General features: G+C 41.4%; 1 pseudogene; it reads right to left on the minus strand.

Annotated features, from left to right (window-relative positions):
• LOC117082229 overlaps window positions 1-15,249 on the minus strand; it is a 34,566-nt pseudogene extending 19,317 nt beyond the window's left edge.
• Window positions 15,250-20,565: the final 5,316 nt, after the last annotated feature.

Below are 20,565 nucleotides of genomic sequence, written 5' to 3' on the forward strand. Positions count from 1 at the left end.
GCATTTAGAGTACCTTTTTTTACTTTGTTAAGCAATTTTATTTTGTCATAAAGTGAGTCTCCCGCCAAGGACAGATGTTATTGTTCTACTTTATAATGGACAGGGGAATGTCTCATTCCTACTCGACATATAAAGAAGAGTTTTTCTTCTCTGTCTTTGCCTTTTTGCTTTCCATTGGGTTAATCTTCAATAAATATTTCAAGGTCCAACTCAAGTCTCTTTCTCCAGGGAGTCTTACCCAACTGTTTTATCCCTGTTTTAGTTATGATAAAGCTAAACAGTTGCCAAAAAAAGAAAGAAAGAAAGAAAGAAAGAAAGAAAGAAAGAAAAAGAGAGAGAGACCATAAAACACAGCACCTTGAAGTATATGGAAATTTCTCTCTCAGCTATCAGTTTGAAGGTTAGCAGTGCATGGTAAGCAGAGCAGCTCTTTCCAAGCCTCCTCTCAAGCCATCACGTCATAACCCCTTAGATACAACCCCTACCTGGTCAAAGTTGGATTGCTGCCACTTTTCTTAGTAGTAGTTATGTAGTTTCTTTTTCTCTATTTTTATTATTTTAAGTTCCGAGGTACAAATGCAGGATGTGCAGGTTTGTTACATAGGTACATGTGTACCATGGTGGTTTGCTGCTCCTATCAACCTATCACTAGGTATTAAGCCCAGCATGCATTTGCTATTTTTCCTAATGCTCTCCTTCCCCCCTCATCCCTGACAGGCCCCACTGTGTGTTGTTCCCCTCCCTGTGTCCACGTGTTCTCATTGTTCACTTCCCATATAGAAGTGAGAACATGCAGTGTTTGGTTTTCTGTTCTTGTGTTAGTTTGCTGAGGATAATGGCTTCCAGCTCCATCCATGTCCCTACAAAGCACATGATTTCATTCCTTTTTTATGACTGCATAGAATTCCATGGTATATATGTACCACATTTTCTTTATCCAGACTGTCATTGATGGGCATTTGGGTTGATTCCATGTCTTTGCTATTGTGAATAGTGCTGCAATGAACATACCTGTGCATGTATCCTTATAATAGAATGATTTATTTTGTGTATATACCCAGTAATTGGATTGCCAGATCAAATGGTATTTCTGGTCCTAAATCTTTGGGGAATGGCCACACTGTCTTCCACAATGATTGAACTAATTTATGCTCCCACCAGCAGTATAAAAACATTCCTATTTCTCTGCAACCTTGTCAGCAGCTGTTGTTTCTTGACTTTTTAATAATTGCCATTCTGACTGGTATGAGATGGCATCTCATTGTGATTTTGATTTGCATTTCTCTAATCACTGAAGTTGAGCCTTTTTTCGTATATTTGTTGTTCTGCCACTTTTTCTTTCTCTTCCAGAATAGCCAGTTGTAAGGGGTAAAATAAATTGGAGAAGAGAACATCCACATGGATTAAGTCCCAAGCTCACCCTTTGTTAGTGAAAATGTAGTCACGTGGCCATCCCTACTACAAGGTAGGCTAGAGCATATAATCGAGCTGGATAGCCATGATATTGCTGCGTTAACATATAAGAAGGGGAAATGAATTTTGGAGGATAGCTAGCGTTCTCCTAATTTAACTCTCCCTTCTCAGAACTCAACTTTGTGTTCAGATCTAGCACAGCAGTCAGCTCTGCTAATCAGACAAGTAAGAGGGGATACTTAAAGGGGAAGGATCCATTTAATAAACTTTTTGTCCAAATAGACATGTTATTTAAATAAAAATAAATAAGTTATTGGCTAGGCATGGTGGCTCACGCCTGTAATCCCAGCACTTTGGGAGGCCAAGGCGGGTGGATCACGAGGTCAGGAGATCGAGACCATCCTGGCTAACATGTGAAACCCGGTCTCTACTAACAATACAAAAAAAAATTATCTGGGCGTGGTGGCAGGTGCCTGTAGTCCCAGCTACTTGGGAGTCTGAGGCAGGAGAATGGCATGAACCCAGGAGGTGGAGCTTGCAGTGAGCTGAGATCGTGTCACTGCACTGCAGGCTGGGCAACTGAGCAAGACTCCGTCTCAAAAAAAAAGTTATTGTTATTTGTCTTTGTTTAAATAAGTTATTATGTGTACAAATAAAGAGTCAGTAAATCTGATTCTTGCTTGGTGGTTTTCATTATTCCTTTATGTAAAGTTGCATGTTCAATAGGTCTATTAATGAGACTTTCTCAAGTACAATTTCCATTTAGTACTCATTTCAGGTAGGCAATAGAGGCATGCAATGTAAGTCATTCATTATTACTGTAAGTTTGGGGCATAGACCAGATTTAAATCTTGGTTTTGTCATTTTCAAGCTTTGTGGCTTTGGTGAATTACTTAACTTCTCTGAGCCTCAGGTTTTTGTAACCATACAGTATCTATCTTTCAGAGTATGGCAAAGATTAAATGAGATAACATTTGTAAATACCTAGTACAGTATCTGAGCACAGAGTTGGAGCCCAAAAAATTGGGGAAATATACACACACACACACATACACACTCATCTTGCTCTCTCGTTCTCTCACTGTTCTCCTTTCTTTGGAATATTGAGTAGTTCACAATGTACACCTACAAGGTACAAGTACACCTTTCATTCTTTTCTGCCACAAAAGTGTAGCTTTTCTTCTGAAGTACATTTTCTCGAAGTACACGTCCAAGAATAATAATCATTAACTGAGCTTAGAAAAAAAATTCAGATGGCATGAAAGTCAGAAGAGAGATTCCTTTCTCCTTTTTTCTTTTTTGAGAAATGAAAGAATCTTTCTGGGGATCCAAAGACTAATATTATGTAGTGGTAATAGCTCCTGTCTGAGAATCTTGATATGACTCTGAATTCCACAACTAGCTATGTGGACTTGAAAAAATCACTTAGTCTGCCTGGGTCCTAAAGAGAATAGAGTCCTAAAGAGAATAGTAATAATGTCCATTTATGAGAATGACTGCACTAGTAATGTTTTTATTTAGTTTATTTTTTATTTAGTTGTACAGTCAAGGCTAAAAGAACTTAATTAACTTGTCTAAGGTTTCTGAGCAATGAAACAGTGGTTTTCATCCAAATCTACTTTATCCAAAAGTTTTGCTGTTAACCAAATGAGGATATCAGACAAGCTTACCTTCAGGTTGAATTCAATGACTCTAAAATTCAATGACTATAAATGTGGGTCAAGGAAAGATCAAAACAGATCACAGTTGCCCGGAAGACACCACAGTGAAAGCTATATTTTTTGACTAAGACAAATACATTTGGAGCTCAGCTGTGCCAGTTAGCATGTTAAGATATACAAGGTCTAAATCAACATACTCAGAAGGCTATTCTCTTTTTCTTATACTCATGGGTCGAAACAGTTGAAAGCAAGAAAGAATTCCATGAAAGGTCCATGATTTTGAAATTCCCCTAACCAAACTTACCCATTAATTACCTCCCCACCTTCTAGTGTGGAGCCACTTACATTTATTCTTTATTGCATCCAAGTTTTTGTTTGTCCATCATCTTTCTTCTCTTATTAGACTTCTTCCTCCTTGGAGAAAGGTCTATGCTTTAAAAAATTTTCTCCAAGCCCAGAGCTGCTGATTTCCCTTGCAGGCTTGTGTTTTGAAGCATTCTTCTACACTATGGTCCACTTCAGACATCCTTGCTGTCCATTGACTATCTGGCATTGTCACTGATTTCCAAGTTGTAGCCTTTAGCTTTACTTTAATGTGCAATTAATTTAGTAGATATTTCACCATAGAAATTTCCAGTAGAACTCAAAAATGGTACCTACACTCGAAATCCGCTTGTTTCACAAATAACAAACTGAATATCAGTTTGTGCTCAGCTAAGACAGCCTACTATGCTATAATTTATTTCACCTTCATGTTATGTACCAGAAAGTATTCTATGTGCTTTGTACTATTTATCTTATTTAATCCTCATAAAAACTATATGTAGTGAACATTATATGATCTTTGGGGTATTTTGCCTCCTTCATCTCCGTTATGGATCTACTTGCTGTTTTTAAACACCTATTTCTAAGCTACCAAGGTTTAAAACTTCATTTGGCTTGTAAACATTTGATTTATTAAAGTGTTGTAAACTGTGTTGGTATAAACCTCAATTAGTTTAAATCTCATAGTAGCAGCAAAAAGGAAAACAGCATAAAAAAAGGCAACAAACTGAAGTTGTCATCCAGTCAAAATCCAAAAAAGAATAAAATAAAATAAAGAGGGTTTAACATGGGGCTCCAACTCTAAAGTGATTCATTTGTTTATTTAATCATGCAATATATCTAATCCAACCCTAGAGACATGACAATAGATGGGGCGTGTGTTGGGATGAATACCCAAGCGAATATGTTCTGTTTGAGAGCTGTCATGCAGGAGTTAGTGGAGAGGATTTTAAAAATCTTAAAATTAATATGTCTCTCTCTTGACACCCCCCAAACTTAGTATGTATCCTTTGTGACATTACCAACAGACAAACTCTAAGGAAAGGGGGCAGTTAGTGCACTATGAAAGCGACCATTTGGAGGGCATCCTCCCCAGAGAAACTTCAGTTCAAAGTTGAGTCTCAGGAAGATGTACACCAAGGTCATGAAACATTATGCACAGACAAGGAACAGCTCTGCTATTGCTCATATCACCAGGGTTGAAATTTGAGTTCAATCACGGTTGAGCACTGCTGCAAATTCCCCTGGTGAAAAAAAAAAAAAAAAATGTGCATAGTGCCTTCTCATTTGTGAAATATTTTCACATTTTTTTACCTAAGAATGGGAGCTCTTGCTCATGGTCATCACTAAACCCAAGATTAAAATAATGGATCAGTCGTTTAATGCTGAACAGTAAAATAAATGCATGTAAATAAAGTCAACAGGCAGAGAAATACTGCAGTGAAGAACAGTGTAGCACTACACATGTCTAAATATGTACAGCTTGCAGGAAAAAATAAAAGAAACGCTAAGGGGAAGTAATCCATTTTCCTTAATTAAAAAAAAAGTACTGTCTCCATCTATCTACCTATCTACCTAAAAAATTTGAGGCAATATTACCTAATATTCATAGCTATATATATATAATAAACAAGTCAGAGTTAGAGAAACTATCAACAAAGAGAAAGATAGGGTCAGGTTGATGATTAAGACAAGGACAAGCTCATGCCAATAATTTCAACACCTTGGGAGGCTGAAGTGGGAGGACAGCTTTAGCCCAGAGGTTCAAGACATCCTGGGTAACAAAGCAAGACTCTGTCTCTACAAAAAAATTTAAAAATTAGCCGAGTGTGGTGGCTCATGCCTGTAGTCCCAGCTACTAGGGAGGCTGAGGTAGGAGGATAGCTTGAGCTCAAGAGTTCAAGGCGGCCGGGCGCGGTGGCTCAAGCCTGTAATCCCAGCACTTTGGGAGGCCGAGACGGGCGGATCACGAGGTCAGGAGATCGAGACCATCCTGGTTAACACGGTGAAACCCCGTCTCTACTAAAAATACCAAAACTAGCCGGGCGAGGTGGCAGGCGCCTGTAGTCCCAGCTACTCGGGAGGCTGAGGCAGAAGAATGGCGTAAACCCGGGAGGTGGAGCTTGCAGTGAGCTGAGATCTGGCCACTGCACTCCAGTCCGGGCGACAGAGCGAGACTCCGTCTCAAAAAAAAAAAAAAAAAAAGAGTTCAAGGCTGCAGTGAGCTATGCTCACAACACTGTACTCCAGTCTGGGTGACAGAGCAAGACCCTGTCTCCAAAAAAAAAATAAATAAATAATCAATAATCAATATATAAATAAAAAGAAAGAAAGATTGGAACAGATCTCCAGATGTCTTAGCACATCTGTAGAAAATTTATGCCAGTTTATCAACAAAAGGAACATCTTTTCCTTACACTTAAGCTTGAAATAAATTTCTTATATGAAACTTAAAATAGAGAGAGCACTGAGTGACACGGTAGATGGTATTCTTAACCACTTATTTCCATAAGCGCAGCAACAAAGTGTGTAGAGCTTTTTATTCCAGTGTCCCTGAAAGTCAGCTGAGACCTGTTGCCAAACTACAAATGTGTAGGATGTTAAAACAATGTCGTTTCACTCTGCAAGTCTCTTAGCTCCAGTTTTATCCAGGGGTAAATTCTAGTATTTCTGGCTGAAACATATTTTTCAATTTTACATAAAAGTCAGATCTTTCTTTGGAGACTTTTGATGAAAATCTGAGCTGCTGACAGGCCAAGATTACTTTCCTTGGGAACATAGGTGTGGGTGAGAAATATGTGAAAGTATAGCCTTTAAAGGTGATGACATCTGATAACAGGACTTTTCATAAAAATGGAGGCACCTAACCAGGACTTTCAACAGAAAGGACCAGCATCCTATCTCTCTCCCAAGCCTTGCTCTTAGAACATAAATAGGCAGCTGGTCTCTGGTGAAAGGTCTGAAACAAATTTGATGTGTTCCCCTGACATCTGAAAGTGATGGCCTAACTGTAAGTTCCTCTTCCTACTCTGAACCCATAAATAAGGTCCTCCATCCAAACAACACTCCTTATAGAGAGGACCAGGACCAGGGATATGTTCTTTCTTATCCCTGAGTAGCAGGTTCCCCTTTTCTGCCAGTTAATGGAATTATTCACAGGCAGATCATATCCTCATGCAAGAACCAAGGGCACCCCACCCTCTTAGTACTATAAAGTCAGCCTCCCAAGATCCCTGGTTGTTCCCACTGTTTCCAAGTGCAACCTCCATCTGACCCTGCATGGTGATCAAGACATGGCCCTAAAGTGGTACCCTCAAGGACACTGAAACAGCCTGGCCACTTTCTTTAGCCATCAAAAGGCATCACACCACCAGGGGTAATATTGAATGTCTGTCCTCATTCACTCCTGTGATTCCAACTGAAGAAAAGAGGCAGAAAATAAGAACCTTATTCCTCTCCCTGAAGTTACTGTTTTCCTCAGTCTTTGTTTTATTCTCTTTCCTTCAATTTTTTTTTTTTTTGCAGAGACAGAGTCTTGCTCTGTTGCCCAGGCTGGAGTGCAGTGGTACAGTCAGAGCTCACTGTAGCCTCAAATTCCTGATCTCAAGGGATCCTCCCACCTCAGCCTCCCAAGTACCTAGGACTATACTGCCACCACGCCCAGTTATTTATTTCCTCCAATTTTTGTACTCCATCTCTGTGCTGTTCTAGGTAACTAATATTTTCCATGATTAAAAACTGTATCTGGCCAGGCACAGTGGCTCATGTCTGTAACCGCAGCACTTTGGGAGGCCTGCACGGGTCACTTGAGGTCAGGAGTTCAAGACCAGCCTGGCCAACATGGTGTAACCACGTCTCTACTAAAAATACAAAAATTAGCCGGGCGTAGTGGCGTGCACCTGTAATCCCAGCACTTTGGAAGGCCAAAGCAGGAGGGTCACTTGAGGTCAGGAGTTCGAGACCAGCCTAGCCAACATGGTGAAACCCCAACTCTACTAAAAATACAAAAATTAGCTGGGCGTGGTGGTATGCACCTGTAATCCCAGCCACTTGGAAGGCTGAGACAGGAGAATCGCTTGAACCCAGAAGGCGGAGGTTGCAGTGAGCTGAGATCATGCCCCTGCACTCCAGCCTGGGTGACAGAGTGAGACTCTGTCTCAAATATAAAAGTAAAAAAAGTAAAATAAAAATTATATCTTCTGTTCAAATTGTATCCATTCTAGTGATAAATGACCCTTTTCTCTACCAGTGTTTCCCAATGTTTAGTGATCAGTCCACCTGCGTTGAGATCCCCTGGAATCCTTGCTAACATGCTGATTCCATTGATCAGAATTTCCGAAAGTGAGTCCTAAGGGTTTGTATTCTTAACATGCTTTTGTGGTGATGCTGTGGCACTTTAGAGCTATTGACTGAGATATTTGGTTACATGGCAGCAGCTACATCAGTGAATGTATCTCACCCATGCACCCAGCCCTGACATACCTTCAGGTGAGACCCAAACAAAGAGCCTGGCTGAGTTGGGAGCCTTGGGACAACAATTTTGTGCTTTAATTGCTGCCCTGGTTTCAATGGGGCACTTTGCCTTTATGCACTGCTAAGCAATTCTACTGCCGTGTACACTCCCACCTGACACATATAGCGGGAGAGACTAAAAATAGACCCCACCTGCACAGAACATCCCAAAACAGGGCTGCTTCCTTCCTTCTGTTCTGTGATCCAGGGACATTGCTCGAGAAGCATGTGTTCTCAATTACTCTTGCTAAGAAATGACACATGCATTCAGACAGCAGTGTGATCTCTTTTATGTTAAAAGAACTTGTATGGGAAAAAAAACCAAAACTGCAATTATGGTCATACCTATTGACTATATATATATATATTAACTAAATGAATATATCAAACACTGCATATACTTTTGGCATATTTGGTTTTCTCTTTCATGGAACATAGGGACTAATCTGTATTCAGGTTAATAATTATACATTATTGTGGTCTTACATATAATTTGACCCAGAAACAAGAAATCGAGAATGTTCTTTATATATATTCAATTTTATTTTATTTTATTTTCAATTTTTGTTTATTTTTATTTTATTTATTTATTTTTGAGAGAGAATCTTGCTCTGTCACCCAGGCTGGAGAAGTGTCATGACCTCGTCTCACTACAACCTCCACTTCCTGGGTTCAAGCTATTCTCCCACCTTAGCCTCCTGAGTAGCTGGGATTACAGGTGCACACTACCTTGCCGGGTGAATTTTTATATTTTTGTAGTGATGGGGTCTCTCCATGTTGCCCAGGCTGGTCTCAAACTCTTGAACTCAAGCGATCCACCTGCCTTGGCCTCCCAAAGTTCTAGGATTACAGGTGTGAGCCACTGCACCTGGCCTGTATATCAGTTTTAAGGTGTTCAGAATACAGTGTAAATCAGTGGTTTTAAACCTAACGTGCACGTAAGAATAATCTAAAGAACTCATTTATCTAAGGGTGTTTTGAACCCGTTCTGCTAGTGTATTAGTCGGGGTTTTCCAAAATAACAGAACCAATAGGCCTTACCCACACATCTATTTATCTCTGTGTGCATGCACGTGTGTATATTAGGTTGGTGCAAAAGTAATTGCTAGTTTTGCCTTTACTTTCAATGGCAAAAACTGCAATTAGGTTTAATAGAGAAAGAGATTTATGAGGAGGAATCAGCTTGCATGATTATGGAGTCCGAGAAGTCCATGATCCGCCGTCTGCAAGCTGTAGATCCAGGAGAGTCAGTGGTGTAATTAAGTCCCAGTTCAAAGCGCCAGGGGGGCCACTAGTGCTAAGCCCAGTCTAAGGGCAGGAAAGGTGGAATGAGATGTCTCAGTTCAAATACTGGGGCAGAAAAAAAGGGGGGCAAGTTCTTCTTTCCTCTGCCTTTTGTGCTCTTCGGGCCCTCAGTGGACTGGATGGTGCCACCTGCATTGGGCAGGGCCATCTGCTTTACTGAGTCCACTGATGCTGATGTTAATCTCATCTGGAGCACCTCCACAGACACACCCAGAAATAAGGCTTAATCTGGGCACTGCATGACCTGGTTAAGTTGATACTAAAATCAACTTCACAGCCAGTTCTCAGCATGTAGCCTTGGACAAGTTACTTAACCTCTCTGCCTCGATTTCTCCATTTGTGAAACTGGCATAATAACAGTATATATCTCATAGTGTTGATCTAAACATTAAATTAGTTAATACAAGGTTGAGCATGGTGGCTTACACCTGTAATCCCAGCACTTTGGGAGGCCAAGGCAGGCAAATCACTTGAGCCCAGGACTTTAAGATCAGCCTGGGCAACATGGTGAAACCCCATCTCTACAATAACAACAACAAAAATACAAAAATTAGCCGGGTATGGTGGTATGCGCCTGTAGTTTCAGCTACTCAGAAGTGTGGGGCTGGAGAATTACTTGAGCCCTGGAGGTTGAGGCTACAGTAAGCCCTAATGGCACCACTGCACTCCAGCCTGGGCAATCCTGTCTCCACAAAAGAAAAAAAAAATAGTTAATATACATAATGCTTTAGAAAAGTGTTTGTCAAACAACATATGATCGATATGTATTATCATTAAATGACAATTACTCATTGGATTGCTCATTAAAAGACTTGAAAAAATGCATCCAGAGTAGATCCTGGAAATCTACATTTAAAATAATTATTGCTGGCCGGGCGCGGTGGCTCAAGCCTGTAATCCCAGCACTTTGGGAGGCCGAGACGGGCGGATCACGAGGTCAGGAGATCGAGACCATCCTGGCTAACACGGTGAAACCCCGTCTCTACTAAAAATACAAAAAACTAGCCAGGCGATGTGGCGGGCGCCTGTAGTCCCAGCTGCTCGGGAGGCTGAGGCAGGAGAATGGCGTGAACCCGGGAGGCGGAGCTTGCAGTGAGCTGAGATCCGGCCACTGCACTCCAGTCCGGGCGACAGAGCGAGACACTGCCTCAAATAAAATAAAATAAAATAAAATAATTATTGCTAATAATTCTGATGCCGGTGGCTCATGGATCATCATTTGAGAGCTGGTAATCTAATAGGACCGTTCATTTGAGTTTAGGAAAAAATGTTGGTATTCTACTTCTATTAGCTCTCTTTATCAGAAAATAGAAAATTTATTTTAATAGTACTTAAAATAGTAGCTGATGCTGGGGCCTTCATTAGTCTATGATTTAGATATCTTAGAGGGGTCTCCAGGAATTTCCTATAAAGTAGGAAAGGGAATCTCACAAGATAGGAGCTGATGGTCGTCCCTGCACCAGTGACGACCATTAGAGATAGACCCAAACACTGGGGTCAAGTTTCTTGGCTTGTGTGTTTTTGTTTGTTTCTTTGCAACCTTTGCCTTCTCAGTTCAAGTGATCCTGGTGCCTCAGCCTCCTGAGTAGCTGGGATTACAGGCATGCGCCACAACACCTGGCTAATTTTTTGTATTTTCAGTAGAGACAGTGTTTCACCATGTTGGCCAGGCTGGTCTCGAACTTCTGGCCTCAAGTGATCCTCCCGCATCAGCCTCCCAAAGTGCTGGGATTACAGGCATGAGCCGCTGCACCCAGCTCTTTGTTTGCTTTTTGAGACAAGGTCCCGCTCAGTCACCCAGGCTGGAGTGACAGTGGTATGTTCTCTGCTCACTGCAATCTCCACCCACTGGGGTCAAGCAATCCTCCCACCTCAGCCTTCCAGTAGCTTGGTTTATCGCGTAATTCATAAAATCCTTTACTTACATTCTGTGAACTTAACACGCAATTTGCATTCATGCTGAATGAAATGAATTTATAGACTATATTTATCTAATTATAGATCATTACGAAAGAAACAATTGACTTGAAAAGATTTTTGCTAAAAGTGTATACATCCATGACAATGCTAACAATTTCAACAAAAGTTAAGAAGAAAATGACATTACCATCTGTTTTGGTTTTTGCACGATCCCTCTGCCAACCACATCATCAATAAAAGCAATCTTCATATAATCAATCTGACAAAAAAGAGGCCCCCAAAAGTGCATTTATCAAGAATACTGTTTGAAATGTTAATGGTTTCATTGATAATTATTTCATCCCAAGTATACATTATGCTGTGATCTGTTAAAGAATTTCTGTAGTGCATTAAGACAGTTTGGAGAGTGGCTGGCACAGGGGTTCACGCCTATAATCCAGCACGTTGGGAGGCTGAGACAGGAGAATCGCTTGAGCCCAGGAGTTCAAGACCAGCCTGGGCAACATAGAGAGACCCCACCTCTATTAAAAATAAAAATAAAAACCTGGCCAGGAATGGTGGTGCATGCCTTTGGTCTTAGCTACTTGGGAGGCTTAGGTGGGAGAATAGCTTGAGCCCAGGAGTTCAAGGCTGCAGACAGCTCTGATCATGTCTCTGCACAAGACCCTGTCTCAAATAAATAAATAAAAGTTTGGAAAGCATTAGAGTAAATTTTAAGATTCAAAATTCTCTTTGTTAACTAGTCAATTCGTGTGTACAGAGATCAATAACAAAAATAAAATGTTGTCTTTTTAATTTGAGAAAAAATGATCATCTCACTAGAAGTAAATTAAAGTGTACTACACAATCTAAAAGATCTCGTGTTTTTTAAATGAAGTTTTTTCCTTGGAGCATAAATAAAATTAAAACCAATTACTCAATCTGAGTCCAGTTGCAACTAACTTCTCCTTTCTGTTTGTCCTTAAGATGCTTGTATAACAAAGCAAATTCATGAGATATCTGAGTATAATTTCCCTGGGCAGTAGTTGATTTCCACTCAGCCTTGGGAGATGACTCAACAAAAGAAAATTTGTGGGGTAAAGAAGACGTAAATAGACAACAGATAAAAATTGACGGGATTGATGTCTCGCTGTAAGCCAAATAGAATTTCTGCAGACCAAATGGTTTTGAAAGGCATTTACCGTATTGTGTGTAACTCTCTGTGATTATATATGGGAGTCATCATTTCACTTTCACACTCACTGTCAAATGAACATCAGCCTCCAATTCAACACTGTGTGGGGGAGGGGTCAGAGCAAATAACTCTTCAGATTTTTATGGTAGGGAAATTATCGTGTATCCACATTGCTCAGACCTTTACAGAACATGTGGGTTACTTTGGACCTGAGCTTTGATATTTGTACTTTATGACATTTACTAATGACTCAAAAACATGCAGTGTACTCCTGAACTTTTAAATCACAGTTATGTCTTCTGTTCTGTAGTACTACACTAACCACAGTAACCACCTGCCTACGAAAATTAAATATTGGTTCATGGTTATAATTACAGGCACAAGCTTAAGGCAGTGAAGCTTAAAATTAAGTTGAATCATATGAAATGCCATTTTTGGAAGCTGGAAATGGTAAAAATCATCAACTCTGGAGCCAAGCAATCCTAAATTCTGGTTGGTCCTGCCAGTGCTGATGAATGGCTCCACTCCAATCTAGGGGTGCCCAGCTCCAAAGACGGCTCCTAAACTCTGAATGTTGTACCTGCATTTAACAGTCTCATAAAAGTATTATCTCTAACACTCCAGTTTTAGCTACTGTAGTTAGTGTAGAGGGCTAAAATCCTCATGTACTGCATTTAATTACATGAGAAACTTTCTTCAAAGAGAAGTTGAACTCTAACTTATAAAGTCTTTCAAATCCTGTATGTAGTGTTCATTTCCCCAAAGATATCTATGCTCATCAAGGTCCAGAAATTTGTAAATTTAGAGAAATAAAATTAACATATGAGTATACAGACCACAACTTAACCAAACAAATGAATTTTTCCTTCAAGATAGACTCTGTGGGAGCCTGTACATTTATTCTCAAGATGAGGCTATTATTTGAAATGTAGTTGGTGCCCCTGTTGGCATTACTCTAAGAGAGAGTTTTTAAAAAGCCTCCTCATTATCTTATAGTCACAGCTCATAAATCTGTTCACCTTGGGGTGATCAAATGAGAGGCTGGCAGGATATCAATCTGTGTTTTCAATACTGGATATTTGAATAGCGATGAAAACACCAAGAGGAATGACCACTTTGTCAGAATTGAAATGAAGCCTTTCTAGAGCTAAAAACCCTGGGCTGAATGTCAAGAAGGCTTATGGATTGGTTTAGTAGGATAATTACGTGGCTATTCACTGGTAAGTGAAAAGAGGAGAGAAATAAGCATGAAAAAGTCATACTAAATGTGATCGTATTTTGGTGTTTGGTGTCTGTCCCATCTATTTTCTAAGAAATTCTTAAATTCTGCTATATGATTTTATAAAAATTCTCTAATGTTTTACCATGAAACAGCATAAGTGCCTTTGACTCTGTCGGATCAGTCCCCTCCAAGCCTTCTGTGTTTGAGGGACTTTTCTTGCCTGCGATCCCCAGGAGGTACCCTTCCACAGGGACTCACACAGCAGCATATCTGTGTGCTCTATCCAGCTGTTCCTGTTAATAAGAGATAAAATTGAGACATAGAAGGTGAACACTTTTTATTTCCTTTCCCTTCTGGAAATTGCAGCACCCAGTGTGCCCTGAGTGTCAGTGTTCTATGCTTAGCGAGTCACTAAAAGCACAATTCACAGCCTCCCGTCAACAGCAGCTCTTGTCCCGGCTTCTTGGATGATTCCCATGAACCTGGCATTCAACCTAAGGGTACAGAGTCATAAACCGGAGTTGGCTTTTTTTTTGGAGTGTTTCTTTTGTTTGATTTTTGTTTGAGAGAGAGTCTTACCCTGTCACCTAGGCTGGAGTGCAGTGATCAGGGCTCACTGCAGCCTCAATCTCTTGGGCTCAAGTTCTCACGTGGCTGGGATTCCCAAGTAGCTGGGACCACAGGCACACGCTACCATGCCCAGCTAATTTTTTTTTTTTTTTTTTTTTTTTTTAGTAGAGTTGAGGTCTCCTTATGTTGTCCAAGCTGGTCTTGAACTCCTGGGCCCAAACCATCTGCCTGCTTCGGCCTTCCAAAGTGCTGGGATTACAGGCACGAACCACCGCACCTGGCCTGGGGTGTTTCTTTTGTACCATCATCTATTTGAGCGAATCTCCATGCAAACGACAAGACCCATGATTCTGTCTCACAGAGAGCTTCAGATTAAGCCCAACCCAATTAGATTTTAATGTCAATTTTTACTGACCTGTGATAGAGAGGCTGATAAATTTTCCCAGTAAAATCTTGTTCCTAAAGACTCTTTCATATTTCCGATCTTCTACACCAGCTGTTCTTAAACGGTTTCTCTCTCCACACCACAGATTAATCTGACAAGAAAGATGGAATTAGAGCAACTCAGGAAATGTGCCTAGATTCTCACCTCTTTTAGTTGTGTAACTGCCAACACTGTGGCCACATTACTGATGAAGGTGCCTTGCATGGAAGTGTCATCTGTTAGATGTGTTAAAGAGAAAAGAGGCTAAGAATAATTGACACCAAAACCTACTGAGTTTAAAGGATGTGAGATGACACCCAGATGCCTGAGAGGGGTGATAAACACAGGCACGATATTCTAAGAGTTCCAGAGCTAGCAGTCCTGGATTGCAGGACGGCCACTCACCACTACTGCCAGGTCCAACTTATCTTCAGGATTGCTTGACTCCAGAGCTGGTTTTTGACCAGTTCTGGCCAACCAAACTGAGCATTTCACAAGGTTCAGCTTAACGAAGCTCTGCTGCCTGAAGTTTATCTTTTGTGTCCACTTGGTGCTCCAGGTATTTTCTGGTCTTACACCAACCTTCTCCAAATACTGCCAGTTGTTGAGTGGCCTCTTGCTGGATCCTATAGTTTGCACTGTCCTTTAACTCTCTTCCTTTTACTGCATTCAAATCCACAGCTCTCCAGTTAGGGATCACGCTTAGGTGTTGCTGCAGCTTCATGCATTACTTAGCTTCCCCTCTTAGAGCAAAATGGAACCCAAAGGAATCCATAGTAAGAGAATTTTTTAGAGTAAGGAAAGCAGAGAGGATAGCTTTGCATAGATCTGGAGTGATAGGACACCTTTCTTGGCCCTCAGTTCTAATCTAGCCAAGTGGCTGCCTACCTCATCTAGACATATGACTGTCTTTTCCTAAGGCCTTCTTGTGGTGACTTGGAAACTGGAAAACATATTACATTGTTCTCCAGGCCACACTCAAGATGTGTCTATTTTTGTTACTTATTTTGCAATGGCTTTAAATAGCATACCTTGGGAGGCATGTTGAGATCAAGGAGTTTACCTTTGAGATAATGTCTCTTCTTTGTCAGCACTGGGGCCACAAGATATGTGCTGTTATGATATTGCAATCCACTGGGATAAAAATAACTCATGATGTCAGACCTTCATCCCAGGAGTCCTGCCCTCTTGAGATCATCTTCCAGGAGGGGAGGTAGGGTGGGCCAGGCCTGGAGCCTCCGCAGAGACAGAAATAAAGTGCTAATGGCCTTCCGCGACACGGACAAGAGTGGGAAGTGGACAGATATATTTATCAAGAGAAACAGCTCCAAGCATCTGCTACGTCCCCATTCTCCTATTTTTCCCAGGTCTATTTCTGGCATCTCTTTCCACAGCACAGGCAGCTCCACAGAATAAAAAGCATCTCTCCCACCTGCCCTGGCCTCTGACCTGGCTCTGAAAGAGGCAGGTTGTAGATGATGGTTGTCAGTGTCTGGAGTTTTCACTGAAAAACAGTCACTTGAAATGGAAAGACACACAGAGGGGAGTGATTTCATCACCATTGATTTTTCCCAGCTTTCAGTTTTGTATCTCCAGGATGGAACTCAGTACAGCAGCATCCCTCAGTGGTTCCAGCCCAGAAGTGCAGGGGGAAGCCGGCTGTCTGTTCATGAATTGTGTAGCTCAAAAAACCGGGGCCGAGAAAGCAAAACTTCAAACCTTTGTCAGAAAGGGTGAGACCTTGCTCAGCACGATAGCTGAGGACAGCTTCCTCCTTCAGTGCTGGTCTTTCTAGACTAACAGTTGACAGCTGATGAGCCCACGTTCTCAGTCACGGGAATGACCTCACCTGGGCACCAGTTTGTAACGGATGTTTAAGAGGAAAGTAAGGGAATTAAATGCTGCACAGGAATTTGGCACTTCTGTACAGAAATAGAAAAACCAAATGAAACTTACAGTACCTTCCACTCAATGAAGATTCTTGTGAAGCAAAGTGTATTTGGGAAAATATAGTAATATGATTTATAAACATATATGTATGTTTATATGTATATAAACATACGATATAATATGACTTATAAACACTTTTTAATCATTATAATCAATCTCTTTAAAGATCTTAGAGGGAACTTATTAATCAAAATTTAAGCCTTCTTAAAAGAAAACATTTCCGATATACTAATTTTGCACAGAAGCAAAAGATTAGATTGGGATTCTGCCTGTTGTGGAGAGACAAAGTCAAGCATGCTCCAGATTTCTGTGTTTGTGTTTTTACTTCGTACTTTCAATGCATCCGCAAGAATAGACTTGTTTGTCTTCTTAATCCACAACTGTTAAGTTCACAGAATGTAAGTAAAGTATTTTATGAATTACGCGATAAACCAAGGAACCTCCCAGCTACTGGGAGGCTGAGGTGGGAGGATTGCTTGACCCCAGTGGGTGGAGATTGCAGTGAGCAGAGAACATACCACTGTCACTCCAGCCTGGGTGACTGAGCGGGACCTTGTCTCAAAAAGCAAACAAAGAGCTGGGTGCAGCGGCTCATGCCTGTAATCCCAGCACTTTGGGAGGCTGATGCGGGAGGATCACTTGAGGCCAGAAGTTCGAGACCAGCCTGGCCAACATGGTGAAACACTGTCTCTACTGAAAATACAAAAAATTAGCCAGGTGTTGTGGCGCATGCCTGTAATCCCAGCTACTCAGGAGGCTGAGGCACCAGGATCACTTGAACTGAGAAGGCAAAGGTTGCAAAGAAACAAACAAACAAAAACACACAAGCCAAGAAACTTGACCCCAGTGTTTGGGTCTATCTCTAAAAATTCTGACTGAATAAGTTGCCCACTTCTCAGAATAGGTGCCCAAGCTCATTTTATGCTGCTCTAACAGAATACTGAGACTGGGTAATTTATTACAAAGAGAAATTTATTGGCTCACAGTTCTGGAGGCTGGGAAGTTCAAGACCAAGGTGCCAGCATCTGGTGCAAGCGTCTGTGCTGCATCCTCACATGGTGGAAGGCAAGAAGGCAAGATGGGGTGGAACTTGCCCTTTTATAAGGCACCAGTTCCACCCATGAGAGTAGAGCCCTATGGCCTAACCACCTCTTAAGGGTGCTACCTCTTTATACTCCTACAATAAGAATTAAATTTCAACATGAGCTGTGGAAGGGACAAACATTAAAATGATAACAATAAGGGAGAGGACCCCTCTCACGGAGATGAGGGAAACATTTACTACTCATGTTTTCAACTCTGCCTGGCCAGGAGATTCAAACACTGCAACTTCTGGTGACTACAGAGCAGTCCAATAGAGAAACTACCAAGAAAAGCCAAGTGGTTTCCAAACAAGTTCTCTCAAGGTGACACCTGATGTGGTTCTAAAACGTCTCAGCTTTTGCAAGTTTTAAAATATGACTTGTCAGTTTCCCAGGCGTGGTCTGACGCTTGGGGCCAGAATTGCATTGATGGCACTTGAGAGATTAATCTATAATCCAGAGCTCCAAATGTACACTGTGAAATAAAACTGCCAAAGTGAGCTAGAAATGTTCTTTCTGCCTTCTCTCTTTGTAGAAAAACTACCTGAGAAGAGGATTTATAGTTGGAAGCTGTTTGGTGATCATGGAATCAAAGTGTGGGTGTGGAGGAGATGAAATGACCTGAAAGGCTAGTATCACTGAGCTATAGTAATCTGGCTCACCTGTCTTGACTGGGACATGCCTGCCAAGCATTCTGGTTGGGTTCCCTAGAAGCACATGGACTCTGAGACAAGGATTCATGTGAAAGTGATTTTTCAGAATGTGCTACCAGGAAAAACGGGTAGGTGAGTGGGGATGTGGAACAGGAATGGGAAGTGAGGTAAGCGAGGCTGAGTTACCAGGCAAAGTCCCCAGGAAGGTGAGTTTGCTTCAACCTCACAGGAGAGCTCTGGAGGTAGAGCAGTTCCCACATCAAACTGTCCCAATTAGGGGGAAGAGAACTGGAGTGCTTATACTCCAGCACCCACAGTCATTGGATAAGGTCACCTATGTGTGCAGAAAGCAGACTCTGCAAGCTTCACAGAAGTCAGCACTGGCCCAGGGGCAGGACTCAAACAGGTGTAGGTGCTGGCTGTTGGAAGTGAAAGCATACTAGAAAACCAAGTGCACACCATGGCGTGAATCCACAGGATGTGCACTGCCCTGTGGGGATGCACCTTGATGTGGTTCCCCTTGATGTATCCTCCCCAGACTGTTGTAGGATGCCCTGTCACAAGCCCTGTCTCAACCAACCTCCCATCTTGAGCACCCCCTAAAGGTCATTCCCTTCCTTAGCTTTATCCTGGTCTCTGAACTTGGGCATTCATAGTCTATATCCACCCTTTTATCAAATATAACTTAGAATGACTTTGTTTATATATGGTTGAGCTTGACTTTTGCATGCCACATACCTTATTTTGTACTCCCAGTAAAACCTTAATATTACCCAGGTACATATAACTTACATTGCATAAAGAAGGAAGAAAGTAGGAAGAAAGGAAGTCAGGAATTACTTACTTAACAAAGGCTGGGAAAAAACCCACAATTTCCATAGAAGAAAATCATTTCAAGTTATTTTGGGACCAAGGACAAAAAGGGTTCAGACAGGGGAATTATGGAGAGATGAATAAGAGACAAGGCTTGTGACAGGGCATCCTGCAACAAAGGCCCATGTGGGGCCTGAATTAGGTAATTGAGGGTGATCAGCCATTTAAATTAAGAAGCTACAATGTTTCATGTAGCTTTCTTGTAGAACAGCTACAGACTCTAAATATTTCATTTTTGACATTGATAGACTAGGAGAGGAAATTATCCCTAGGAAAAATGCCATGCATGACCGGGGTTAATGATATGGAACACACCCCACAAAGATGCTTTGCCTTTGGGTACCAGGACTTAAAATCCTGCACAATGAAGGTAGACAAATTTCTTCTTCCATCAGTCCCAGATGGAGGGCCCAACTTTATGGATAATATTTTATCCCCCTCCTTTATCTCTCCTAACATAACATTTCCACCCTGTAGCCCACCCCACCCTACTCTATCTCACTCTTTAATCCCTTTTCTATGTAGGATTCTGTTATTTGCATTCCAGAGAATTTTTTTTCCTAACAAGTATAAAGTGAAGAAACTGTTCTTTATGATGAAAGGATACAAATCCTTCTCAATCTAGATGTTTCTAATACTCTTCAGTGAGGGTCTAAAGTGGGAAATTATTTAAATTAGTCATTAGTTAATTTCTCCCCAGCTTTCTGAACCCAAGGACAAAGCAGCAACTTAGCTGGTTCTCACAAGATCCAATGTTTGTTTTTTCAGATCGAAAATGAAACCAAGAGAGAAAAGAAACAGTGCAGTTAGAAAAAAAGAGTGGGGGTGATTCTTAATCTTGAGGGTGCATGAAAATACTGTCAGAAGAGGAGGCATTTCGATCTGCAGCCCTGCCGAGCTGGGTTTCTGAGCTCTGCTGCTGTCTTTCTCCAGGTAACAGGAGATTTGAAGACATCACCCAGAAGGTATAGCTTCAAATCCTGTTCTAGGGCCCAGGAGTAGAAGTATAGACCCCACTCCTGAGTTAATTTGCTGTATAACATATGGCATTTAAAAACTTTCACTAAAATCTTGTTCCTATGCTTTGTGGTCAATGTCGGGGCTAATTTGGGAATTGGGACCAGCCCAGTGGATCCCACTGGTGAACAGAGAAACTCAAGAGTTCAAGGCAAGGCCTCAAGTCCAGCGAAGTGTTAACACCCTTGAAACCCCAAATCCTGGTGGGCACTAATGCTTCCCACTCAAGGGTCCAGATGCCAACTTTTGCATGGATACACTGAGGATCGTTCTGCCTGGAATGCCTTCCCCCTGCTCCTCACAGCCCATTTTGTTCTCCACACATCATTTCTGAGTCTACAATTCCTATAAAATTTTAATATCCAGCTTAAATGTTCATCTCTCCATAATTCCCCTGTCTGAACCCTTTTTGTCCTTGGTCCCAAAATAACTTGAAATGAGGCCGGGCGCGGTGGCTCAAGCCTG

Source organism: Trachypithecus francoisi, unplaced genomic scaffold (genome assembly GCF_009764315.1).
Source record: "Trachypithecus francoisi isolate TF-2019V2 unplaced genomic scaffold, Tfra_2.0 Lachesis_group9, whole genome shotgun sequence".
NCBI classification, from domain to species: Eukaryota; Metazoa; Chordata; class Mammalia; order Primates; family Cercopithecidae; genus Trachypithecus; species Trachypithecus francoisi.